This window comes from Chiloscyllium plagiosum, chromosome 12 (assembly GCF_004010195.1).
Source record: "Chiloscyllium plagiosum isolate BGI_BamShark_2017 chromosome 12, ASM401019v2, whole genome shotgun sequence".
Lineage (NCBI taxonomy): Eukaryota > Metazoa > Chordata > Chondrichthyes > Orectolobiformes > Hemiscylliidae > Chiloscyllium > Chiloscyllium plagiosum.
Genome location: NC_057721.1, coordinates 41,438,818 through 41,450,944, shown reverse-complemented (window position 1 = coordinate 41,450,944; position 12,127 = coordinate 41,438,818). Strand labels below are relative to the sequence as shown.

The 12,127-nt window shown below is 43.4% G+C and overlaps 1 long non-coding RNA gene across 1 annotated transcript in view; it reads right to left on the bottom strand.

Annotated features, from left to right (window-relative positions):
• Positions 1-221: 221 nt before the first annotated feature.
• The window catches only part of LOC122555556, a 41,266-nt gene continuing 29,360 nt past the window's right edge, over positions 222-12,127 (bottom strand). Inside the window, exon 3 of the long non-coding RNA XR_006313299.1 lies at positions 222-1,292. This is a non-coding gene — a long non-coding RNA (uncharacterized LOC122555556). The remainder of the gene's footprint in view (positions 1,293-12,127) is intronic.

Sequence of the window (12,127 nt, the reverse complement as noted above, 5' to 3'; positions counted from 1 at the left end):
ATTCAGGGAGGTTAATACTGCACTTTCTGTCTGAGAAGCTGTAACTTCAATATAGTTTTTGAAGTGAGTTGGAAACTCATTTGTAATCCACAAATTAAGGTTGTTGATCATTTTCACGTTCCCATTTTGCAGTAAGGGTGACAATAGGAGACACTTGCATTAACAATTTTCAATCTTTCAGATTGCAAGTATATATTTTAATGGGACCTGCAGGCTGATTACTGTGAGAAGATACAATATATTTCTCTTCGCATTTTTAGAATGGGTTCATGTTGTTGTTTTTCACAAGAATGTGCATTTATTATCGGAACAGAAATATCACCAAATGGCAGAGCAAATAAGGCAGTTTCTAATTTTAGACTGAATAACAAAAGAGCTGATTTTTGTATTAAGGGTGTACATTGGAGCACAAAATGAAAGGGTGACGTGCTCTATATGCCCTTTAAACCTGAACATTAATTCATGTTGATGTAATAGGGACAAATTGGAGCTTGTTTAGCTCTTAGAGTAATTAAAAAACAAAGTACTGTGGCTGCTGGAGTGAGTGAGGGAGTGAGGTCCCGTTCGGTCAAGGCTGACCATGGGTTACATCCTCATTGTTCTGGCTTTCTGCTTCCCTGAAGCAACATCGCTTGTGACTGAAGAGACCAGTGCTGAAGTGACAGTCCCAGTCCCAAAGGTCACATCTGTATGTGGTTGTTGATCTGCTGGAACTGCTGCACTCCTTCCTTGGTGCCCTCTTGTCTGCTGCAGCACTCATCAGCTTCTTTTCCCCTGTTTTGGGGTGTTGGTTCAGGGTGCTTCTCCAAGTCGTACAGTCAGCTGCAAGCCTTTCCCAGGACTCTGTAATGATATCAAGCACCTTCATGTCCCTCATACAGACGCAGCTGGGGACGCCCAGTGGGTCTCTTCCCCAGATGAGAGTTCTCCATAGAGGATATCCTTTGGGATGTGGCTGTCCTCCACGCAGTGGACATGGCCCAGCCAGTGCAGTCTCCGCTGCCTGAGCAGAGTGTGCATGCTGGGAAGGCCAGCGTGAGATAGGACCGCTGCGTTGGACACTCTGTCTTGCCAGGACATACATGCCCAGGATATGGCAGATAGTCCTCAAGTGGAAGGTGTTCCATCTTCTCTCCTGTCTGGTATATGTAGTCCATGTTTCACTGCCGTACAGCAGTGTGCTTGTAACGCAGGTGTTGTAGACTGACATTTTGTCTTCACTGTCAACTGGAGTTGCAAGGTGAGGAAGAGTTGAGGCTGCTTTCTCGGTCCCTCCTGTGGCTGTTGGAAATCTAAAATAAAAATGCAAAATATTCGTAATGCTCAGCAGGTCATGTAAAAGCTTTGAAGAGAGAAACAGAGTTAATATTTAGATTGATAACTCTTTGTCAGAACTGGAAAAGTTAGAGGTGCAATAGGTTTTAAGCAAGGAGTGGCTTGGGTAAGGAAAGTCTGTTGGGTTGGTGATAGGAGGGATTGAATAACAGGAGAATTAGTCTTACAGGCCAAAGAAAATTGAGATAGAGTTAGGAAAGAAGCAAAGAAAAAGAAAAGTATGCTTAGAACAGGCATCGTACTGTGTGAAAGCAGAAATAAGAGGAAAACTGGAAAACACAAAGAAAAGAAACAGAATCAGATGGACAGATTTTACAGTAAGAAAAGAAACAATGTTGGTTTGAGTTAGAAAAGTGCTGTTGTATAAAGTTTACTTCGAGCCACAATGGAACAGTGCTGCAGCCACGGACTATCAATTCCTCAGAATCATGCTCACAGACAGAACAGAGGTGTTCTGTAAAGCAGACCCAAATCTTGGTTTGTTCTCTGGTATACGTAGTCCACGTTTCACTGCCGTACAGCGGTGTGCTTGTAATGCAGGTGTTGTATACCAGAGTACACTGCAGTGTAAGTTGCAAGTACAGTACAGTTTATGAAACAGAAGTGCAATTAAATCGCTTCTGGACTTCCCGATCCCAGGGAAAAGACTTTGTCTGTTTATCCTATCCATGCCCCTCATGATTTTGTAAACCTCTATAAGACAACCCCTCAGCCTCTGACGCTCCAGGGAAAACAGTTAATTCAGCCTTTCTCTGTAGCTCAAATCCTCCAACCCTGGCAACATCCTTGTAAATCTTTTCTGAACCCTTTCAAGTTTCACAACATCTTTCCGATGTGAAGGAGACCAGAATTGCATGCAGTGGCCTAACCAATGTCCTGTACAGCCGCAACATGACCTCCCAACTCCTGTACTCAATACTCTGACCAATAAAGGAAAGCATACCAAACGCCTTCTTCACTATCCTATCTACCTGCGACTCCACTTTCAAGGAGCTATGAACCTGCACCCCAAAGTCTCTTTGTTCAGCAACACTCCCTAGGCTGGATATTGGAATGCGTCTGGGAAAAGGTTTTTAAAAGTTCACCACATACAAGTTTCCCTCAAAGCCTCACACCATCCTGATATCCTTTCACTGGGCCAAACGCTTGGAAGTGTTCTCCCTAACAGCATTCTGGGTGCACCTACATTATATTGCTGCAGCAGTTTAAGAAGGCAGCCCACCATCTCAAGAACAATTAAGTATGGGCAATAAATGCTGGCCAGCCAGTCACGCTCAAATCCAGTGAAAGAATCCACAGAACAGTTTTCACCTTTAAGGGAATTCATTGGAACAAGATTATTTACTCCATTTACATGGAATAAGATAGCATCTCTGACGTGTTGTGTAAATAAATGGCGCATGGTATTATCAGACTCACAATTAAATAGTGTCACCTGTACCAGAGAATCAAAATGTTCCAAGCATTCTCATGTATTGTTTATAATTAGCTCTTTTTCCAACTGGAATGATCTACCCGGAGTAGATCTTGACTCTGTGTGACACTGTAAACCAGGTGATAGTGAATGGTCAGCCAGTTGTACCTTGCTCCTGGTTATTAAAGCAGATTGCCAGCTCAATATCACTCCTTCCACTCACTATAAAACTACAATCTGCCCAAAGGGTTTGCTTTTTAAAGGAGATTGCGCTGCTAAGAAAAATTTCAAACAGCACCTTTTGACTTGTGAGGTAATTCAACTGTTGCCAATTTCACCAGGATATGATCAGAAAATGTCCAATATGTTTTCATTGCAATAACAGATCATAATGTTTCTAAACTCAGCAAGTATTTTCTCATTAAAGCAATACAAATATTTTAAAAAGTCATGTCAAAAAGACGTAAAGAACCTCTTAAGAGAAAACTCAGTGTTAGTTTAGCAGTGTATAATGTGAAGTTAAAATTTGCGACAAGATGATTTGAGCTGAGAGGAGCTTATGAGGCTAACACAAATGTAGCTTACCCCCTCAATAACACATTGATTGATGAAGTTTGATGGGACAAAACATGCTTCACGTCCTCGGATTTTGATTCTGAAACTGACCTAATTTTCTCCATTTGGACTGAGGAACTGAAATCAGCAGTAAAATACAGGGCTGAACTTTATCAAAAAACTCAACTAAGTGTCAACGTGGTGAGTTTCATGGCAATTCTCGCTGTAAGATTAGATTAGATTCCCTAGAGTGTGGAAATAGGCCCTTCGGCCCAACAAATCCACACTGACCCTCCGAAGAGCAACCCACAATTCCCCTACACCTAACACTATGGCCAATTCACCTAACCTGCACATCTTTGGACTGTGGGAGGAAACCGGAGCACCTGGAGGAAATCCACGCAGACACTGGGAGAATGTGTAAACGCCACACAGACAGTTGCCTGAGGTAGGAATTGAACCCGGGTCCCTGGTGCTGTGAGGCAGCAGTGCTAACCACTGAGCCACTGTGCCGCCAGCAGTAAGTACTAGCAAGTTTTCTCTGCAACTCACCTCATTAGCTATGCACCACATTACAATACAGCCCTGTTGTCCTATCAGTTATCAGTTATCCAATGCCCAGCATTGCCAGGAAGTCATTCATTTTTATTCACCAACAGCAAATGTGAGCAATTGAAAATGGACTGGAAGTGCTTCTGTTTTGAGCAACTGCAAAATTACAGCAACTGAAAGATGAATGTGCCTAGTTCACATCAATTGGAACAGAGTGTTTACTCTTTTCTGGCCTGTTCAACCTGATGTGGCAGCACTATCAGACAGAAGATGATGTTCTCATCTTTCCCCTCTGTGGACAGCTGCCATCTTCCCTACACATCTCTTTGATTTACAGCTTCATCTCCCAACATTATCCTGAGTGCTGGGCCAACCATCACCCTGTACTGTCCCAATGTCAAAGCCAAAAATGTGGTGCTGGAAAAACACAGCAGGCCAGGCAGCATCCGAGGAGCAGGAGAATCGACGTTTCGAGCATAAGCCCATTCCTGAAAAAGGACTTATTCCCGAAACGTCGATTCTCCTGCTCCTCGGATGCTGCCTGGCCTGCTGTGTTTTTCCAGCACCACATTTTTCAACTCTGGTCTCCAGCATCTGCAGTCCTCACTTTCTCCCAATGACAAAGCCAGGGCAGTTGTGACTGTTGATGACCTCCACTTCCCTACAGTCCCTCTGCATCCCTCCATACCACTTGCAATCCACAGAATTGACTTCCCAAATTCCCTGTGACAGCAGAGGCCCCAGGTAAACTGCTTTGACTTTCATTCAGCTCACCCAAGGACTGACCATGCATCCCCACCCCATCTAACCTGGATGGATAGCTCTAACTGATGAGTGACTAGGCCTCTGACTGATCTGTGTGCAGCTTCTTGACTGACTGACTTACAGCAGCTCCCCAGACTGATTACACTAGATGTGCAAAACTAACAGTGGCCCACTCCCCAAGCTGTAGTTAAACAAAGCCCCTGATCCGAAATGTTATAAAGGATTGAATGATTGTGCTCAGGCCTCTCTGATCTAATATTGGAAGATGTTCTTGACCTACTGTGCTGGGACTCCCTGACCAGAGACTTTTTCCCTTAACCTCATTAAGGACTACACTGCGTAGACTTGGAGACCTGCTGTTTGGTCTCAGCAGTGTGCTTGCTGAGTACAGTGCAGGCACATGCTGTGAGTGTCAGATCGATGTAGCCCAGTGCTGTACAGAAACAAGTTCATCCTCTTGATTGATGTCTACTGACAGCCAGGACAAAGTTCCTGGCTTTGTGTCTGCAAGACCCAAGGCAAGACAAGACTGAAGTACTAAAAGTCTTAAAGCGAAGCAGAAAAGGCACAGGGCAGGTGAGGCAGAGATGCTGTGAGCATTCAAGCAGGTACAAAGAGACTGAATACAACAATGCACCCTGTTTGAATCAGTGAAAGAGTACTGATCCCTGCATGCAAAGTGTTGTGTCTGTTACATTACAATGAAAAGTGTCAGTGTGCTCCAAACTGAAGTGCAGAACTGCGCTGTGAGGGAGTCAGAGATGTACATTGACATTACAGTGAGAATGGGATATGGCTGATGCCAAACTCTGTGGACGGGGCAAAAGGTGGAGGTGGTCACTGAGGAGAAAGTGAGGTCTGCAGATGCTGGAGATCCTGAAGAAGGGCTTATGCCCGAAATGTCGATTCTCCTGTTCCCTGGATGCTGCCTGACCTGCTGCGCTTTTCCAGCAACATATTTTCAGCTCTGGAGGTGGTCACTGCCAATGCAGCATGCCCTGGGATATTGAAGATTTCTGTCCAAAATGGGGGCCCAGAGGAGCATGTGCAATGCTGGTGTGGTCAGTTATCTAGTCAGGCTTTCAAATCAGGAATCATCACTACATTGGTTTTTATCCAATGTGCGGGAGAATAGGAAGCTGCATGCCAGTAAGGTGAAATTAGATTATAGTGGCATGCTCACACATGCAAGTGAATGCAAATAGGCCTCGTGCCACTCACTAGAGAGATTTACATAGAGTCATAGTGCTGTACAGCATGGAAACAGACCCTTTGGTTCAACTCATCCATGCCAACCAGATATCCTAAATTAATCTAGTCCCATTTGCCAGCATTTAACCCATATCCTTCTAAACCCTTCATATACCCATCCAGATGCCTGTTAAATGTTGTAATTGTACCAGCCTCCACCACTTCCTCTGGCAGTTCGCTCCACACACATCACCCTCTGCGTGAAAAAGTTGCCCCTTAGCTCCATTTTATATCTTTCCCCTCTCTCCCTAAACCTATGCCCTCTAGTTTTGGACTCCCATATCCTAGGGGAAAGACTTTGGCTGTTCACTGTATCCATGCCCCTCATAGTTTTGTAAACCTTTATAAAGCCAACCCCTCAGCCTCCGACGCTCCAGGGAAAACAGCCCCAGCCTGTTCAGCCTCTCCCTGTAGCTCAGATCCTCCAACTCTGGCAACATCCTTGTAAATATTTTCTGAACCCTTTCAAGTTTCATAACATCCTTCCTATAGCAGGGAGACCAGAATTGCAAACAAAATTCCAAAAGTTAGTTGGGAGATAAATATTTGCCATGAGTATGTGGTGCTGGAAAAGCACAGCAGGTCAGGCAGCATCCGAGGAGCAGGAGAATTGATGTTTTGGGCATAAGCCCTTCATCAGGAATGAGCCCTCATTCCTGATGAAGGGCTAATGCCAGAAATGTCAACTCTTCTGCTCCTCAGATGCTGCCTGACCTGCTGTGCTTTTCCAGCACCACACTCTCGACTCTGATCTCCAGCATCTGCAGTCCTCACTTTCTCCTTCCTGATAAATATTAGCCAGTAGACTGGGAATAATACCCTTCCTCTTCTTCAAAATAGTGGGAAAGAATCCATTATACCCATCTAGAGGACAGTCAAAACCAAAAGGACATTACTTCCAAGAATGTAACATTTCTTTACCACTACAATGGAGTGTTTTTCTTCTCTGCTCAAGTCTCTGAATTGAAACTTGAATCCACAATCTTTTGACCCAAAGGTGGTAAAGGTTACCAACTGAACTATGGTTGGCACTCATGTCAGTAACAATCACGATTATATTTCTTATGGCCCAGAAGAAAATCTGCCACTTGTTTTAAGTACAAAAATGGACCCAGCACTCATGCAATGCTACATCTCTTCCCATCTTTCTGAATCAAAGCACCATCCATTTAAGTTAACTGTCTTTACTCACTGACCCCTGACCAATGTCCTAACCAGTCTGTGAGGTTTGTTTTTGTGTCATAGGGATGAATTGTATAACAATTCCTTTGTCAGTATCTTAACAAACAGCTTCTGGAGATCGATATGCATATTTCAAATATCTTCCCTCCAACTTTCAAATCTGTCAAAAACCCTTAGTAAATTGGGCAATCTGGTTTTAATATATCCATATAAATGTTGTCTTAGTTTCATCAATGCACACCCACCAGATAAACTGCAACTGCAGGCTGACTCAACTTGGCAACTTGTGATCAGGAAAACAGACCAAAAGGTACTAATGACTTTACTGAAGCTCAGAGATAATGTGAACTGGGCCCTCACTGTGGTCGCTTGCGAGTCTAGTTAGTCACCTGGTGAAAGGTACCTCAGGTACATGTGTTGCCACCAATCTCCTTTCCGGTTGAAGTTTAAAAGGACCTGACTGATCTAATATGGTATAAGAAAATAACTTTGTAGTCAAAGAAGATGAGGTGGTTATCCTAAACATTATGCAGTTTATTGGAGGAATACAACCAGCCACAATGACATTGGTATAACAGACACTGTTATGAACACTGTGAGGGAGACCTCACTCCTTCTGAGAGTCAGCCAAGTGTGCATGACATTATACTGGGCTGTGTTTAATGCACTCCTCAGCATTAACCCTTTCAGAGCCTGACATCTTAGACAACGTTGGGGACCAGTCCCAGGAATGTATTTTGTCAGCCGTGTTTGTAAGGTGGATCAGCTGTCTGCTCCAAGGGGACTATGGCTAATCTGGATACTTAAAGGCTCTATTAAGGATGACTGTGTGGAGCCACAAGCATTTTGCCAACATTGGGGCAGAGCCTCACTGCCTGATTGGGGGGAGGTGGTGTGGCAGGCTGCCTGCTTTGTGGAAGTGCTATCTGCTCCCCTCCCCATGGTTTAAATCAGAACTAGAGGTTCCATGCTTGATACAGAGAGAGCTGGTAGCAGGGAATGCAGCCCCAACAATCCAGAAGGGGTTCTTTTCAATCCTTAGCTCCCTGGGGTTTTATTTATTTTTACTATTAACTTATCTCAGAGGTTTGAAGTCTCCTGCCCACCTCAGCAGTATCCACCTGGCGGGGCAACATGGAGAGACTCTCACCTTCCTAGTGGTTTGGCAGAGATGCCAATGACAGATTTGGAAGCCTTCTGTGGTAACATCACTGAGTCAGGCCCATTGCCAGCGAGTGTGGGCTCAGGGCTGGAGTTTTTACCACATGTTGGAACCCTGAGGCTCCCAATGAACCAGCCCAAGCTCTCCACTCTCGCTAAAAACTAAATGAACTGCAGATGCTGCATAAATCAGAAACAAAACCTAAAATTTGCTGGAAAAGCTCAGTGGGTCTGGCAGCATCTGTGAAGAGAAATCCGAGTTTTTGGGTCCATTCTGAGGTAAGGTCATCGATCTGAAACGTTAACTCTGATTTCTCTTCACAGATGCGGCCAGACCTGCTGAGCTTTGCCAGCAATGCTTGGCTTTGTTTCTGATTTATGCAGCATCTGCAGTTCTTTCCAGACCAGCCAAGGTTTTCCAGCAACTTCTATTTTTGTTTGTCTCTACTCTGACGCCCATGATGCCAATGAAACCATCATGTACATATGAACTGAATGGCTCCCCTTTCATGAATTGTCAGCGCTGTTGATAATCTACTGTGTATAGATCGGGCTGGTTTTAGTCATAGAGAAGACCGATCAATATTCTTTGAGTTTCTTATTAATTACACACCCTGACAAAAGGGATTCAGTGCCATTGGCTCGAGTGCAGTGAGTTGTCATCATCGTCGAATGCATGTTTTCAAGCTGTTGGTTCCAAATTTCAGTTAGACAAGATAAAAACTGTTTCTGGAGGGTTAAAAGCACTATTTCAGCTCAATGCCCTCAAGGTCAAATACCCAATGAACTCCACTTATCTCTTAGGGGATGACTGTAAATTTAAACATTGCAATACTAGCCCTCCTACTCAGAGAAGGTAGCTGGAGACTACACATTCTGAATGGAAATAATCCTGACACAACAGTAGTTATAACCCTCAGAGATCTTCATTTATGTTTTCAATGTGGGAATGCTACTTTAGACATTATCCTGACTTGGAACTATTTCACAATTCCTTCACTGTGATCAGTTAAAAACTTGGGATTCCCTTCTAAACAACACTTTGAGTGGTACCTACACCACGTGGATTGCATGTTCAGGAAAGGACAGCTCGCTTCATCAAAGATGCTTGCATTACTAATAAAATAATAAAATCACTAGGATTAAATCACAGCATGAAAATAAAGTGGGATATGCCACTTATGCCAGATCAGTTTTGTTCTGGTGGCATGAAGTAAAACAATTTAATAATTTGTCTTGGAATGGTGTCAGTGAATGCTCCGGTTGATGAAAACACAACAAGCACTGAGCAATAATTTACAGTGAGTACTGACTTTTGCTGGACATAGAGACTCCCACCAGAAAAAAACACTACAGCATTCAAGAACAAAGTTGCCAAGACCCAGGTGAACTCTTCCACTTTGTTTAACTATTGCTGTGGGAGACGTCACTTCTAACATGAGCGAATAAATGTTTCATGTGAAAGACAAAATCTCAACAATTCCTCAGTGCTGCACTGAAGTGCCAGCCAAGATTATGTGGTCACATTATGGAGTGGGGCTTGAATTCACAACTTGCTGACAGAGGCAAAAATACCATGAGCTGAGGCAAGGTTAACACCTGTATTAATCACGAGTACCACCCAAGAAGGGTATTGACATTTCCACATAGCCTGTGAAATTTCAACAGGTTACAAGGTTTAAAGAATGAAAAGAACATCTGTTTTCTGTACATGTGTGTAACTCATCTTTGTGGAATCAAGATAATTAGACAGCTATTTGACCTTCTAACTGAGCTGCAAGTCACTACTTGTAATTAGAGATGTTCCTGGCTTCTGTGATTACTCAGTGTTGCATTCACTACGTTTTGCGGCACATAGCAATATATGTTGCAGGTTTTTCCAACACCTGTCTCCAAACCACAGGCATTTCAAACATACACCCTCATGCTCTTTCTTCAGATGCCTTTAATCCTTTTCTCCCATCCAAAAAGTAAGCTTTCATAAGGGCCACCATTTAGAGGAAGTAAATGTGACAATCACAGGCTAATTTGGAAACAGAAATCAATGAGATACCTTTCTGTTACAGAATACTTCATTAGATGGCCCTGAACATATATCTTTAATGTTTTAAGTTATATTTTGAAGTAAAAGTGCTGTTTTACTGGAGAAAGCCTTGTAATGTTATGATCTAGGAATCAAATGTGAAATGAAATTGCTTAAAAATAGAACCAAACTGTAGTGATCTGTCATAAATGAAAAGAACATAATTTAATTCAAGGCCCACCTTCAGCCAGATTTTGGCTCTATTTGAGCTCACTAATCATCCTGTTCAGAGTGAGGCTTGCACTTAGCCAAAACAAAGCCATAGATCAAAATAAGGAACTCGTGAGGACAGGCATATTCTTACTACTTCTCCTTCGAAGGAACGTTGCATTTAAGAGCTGGTGTTCTGACCGGAGGAGTGGCTAGAAGTGGGGAGAGGAGTAATCCCCCGGGTCAATTCATGCAATCATCTGTATTTCTGATATTTTTCTCATTGTAATTGACTCATATATGCTCTTGACTTTTTTTACAGGGATGCTGCCATTAGCCTTTGTTCGACATTTCTCTCTCATCTCTGTACAATGTGGTTAGGAGCTGAGTTTCTGGGTTTGATTCACATAAATCCATCACCCCACCATCCCCCAGCTTAAGCTCAATATCATTTTATTCAACTTTAAATATAGTTAGATGATCAATAATTATTTTATCAATCTTCAGAAAACATTGAATGTTAACATGATAGGTTGACCCCTTTCCTGATAGTCCCATCTTGGTCACCAGTTCCCAGCTTAAGACCATGTCCTTCCTGACAACCCAACCCTCCAAGATCATGACTCTGCCTCTCTGCTAACTTGTCTGGGGATTCCTAGTAGGGATCTATTTTGGTTCTAGTAACATAGTAGGCCCTCATATTGGATTCAAACAGCATTTTGTTCTTTGATGTTGCAATATATTGGCCCAGAATTATTTATTTGAACATTTCTGTTTTGTTCTCTACGTTATATAACACTTTTAAAAAAAAATAAAGTCATAACGAAGAAGGAAAGGCTATTCCTTTTCGGCAAATCCCTACAGTTTGAGCATCCATGTCAGTTCTATTTTTAAGCAATTTCATGGCACTTTGATTCCTAGCTCATAAAATTACATGGCTTTTCCTAGTAAAACAGCACTTCTACTTCAAAACATAGCCTAAAACACTAAAGATATATGTTCTGGGGGATCCAAGATGGCGGCGACCCAGCAAGACTGAGTCTATAGTGCTCCTCCCAAGACTTGGGTACAGTGGGTCACCCACCCCCTACCACGCTCACCAAATCATTTATAATAGTTATGTAATATTACATTTAACCAATTTAATCCTAAGTTAAAATGACTAAAGGGAAGGGAGCCCGCAGCTGTCAGCAAGCAGGAACCCCTTCCTCACCCTCTCCAGCTGCAGCAGAGGCGTCCACAGCTGCCCCGGGGGACTTACCAACAGTAACAAGCCTTGCAGAAATGATTTCCAAGCTGAACTCGAAGATCGATGCCTTTATTGCAGAATCCAGAAATCGTTGGGACTCGCTCTCGGCCGCGCTGCAGAAGCACGACCGAGAAATCCAAGAAATCGAACGCCGAGTCGGAGGGGCGGAGTTAAAGGCCGCGACCTCCGAAAATACCGCTCAATCGGCCGTGGATCAGGTCCGGACTCTCGAGCAGCGAGTCCGGACCTTGGAAAATCATATTGACGACCTTGATAATCGAGGTCGTCGAAAAAATATTCGTTTGCTGGGCCTTCCCGAACAGGAAGAGGAAGGCCAGCTTACAGCATTCCAGGAGCAGTGGCTGCCACAGCTTTTAAATCTGCAAGCTGGATCAGGCCAGGTAAGGGTAGAATGGGCCTACCGGGTCGC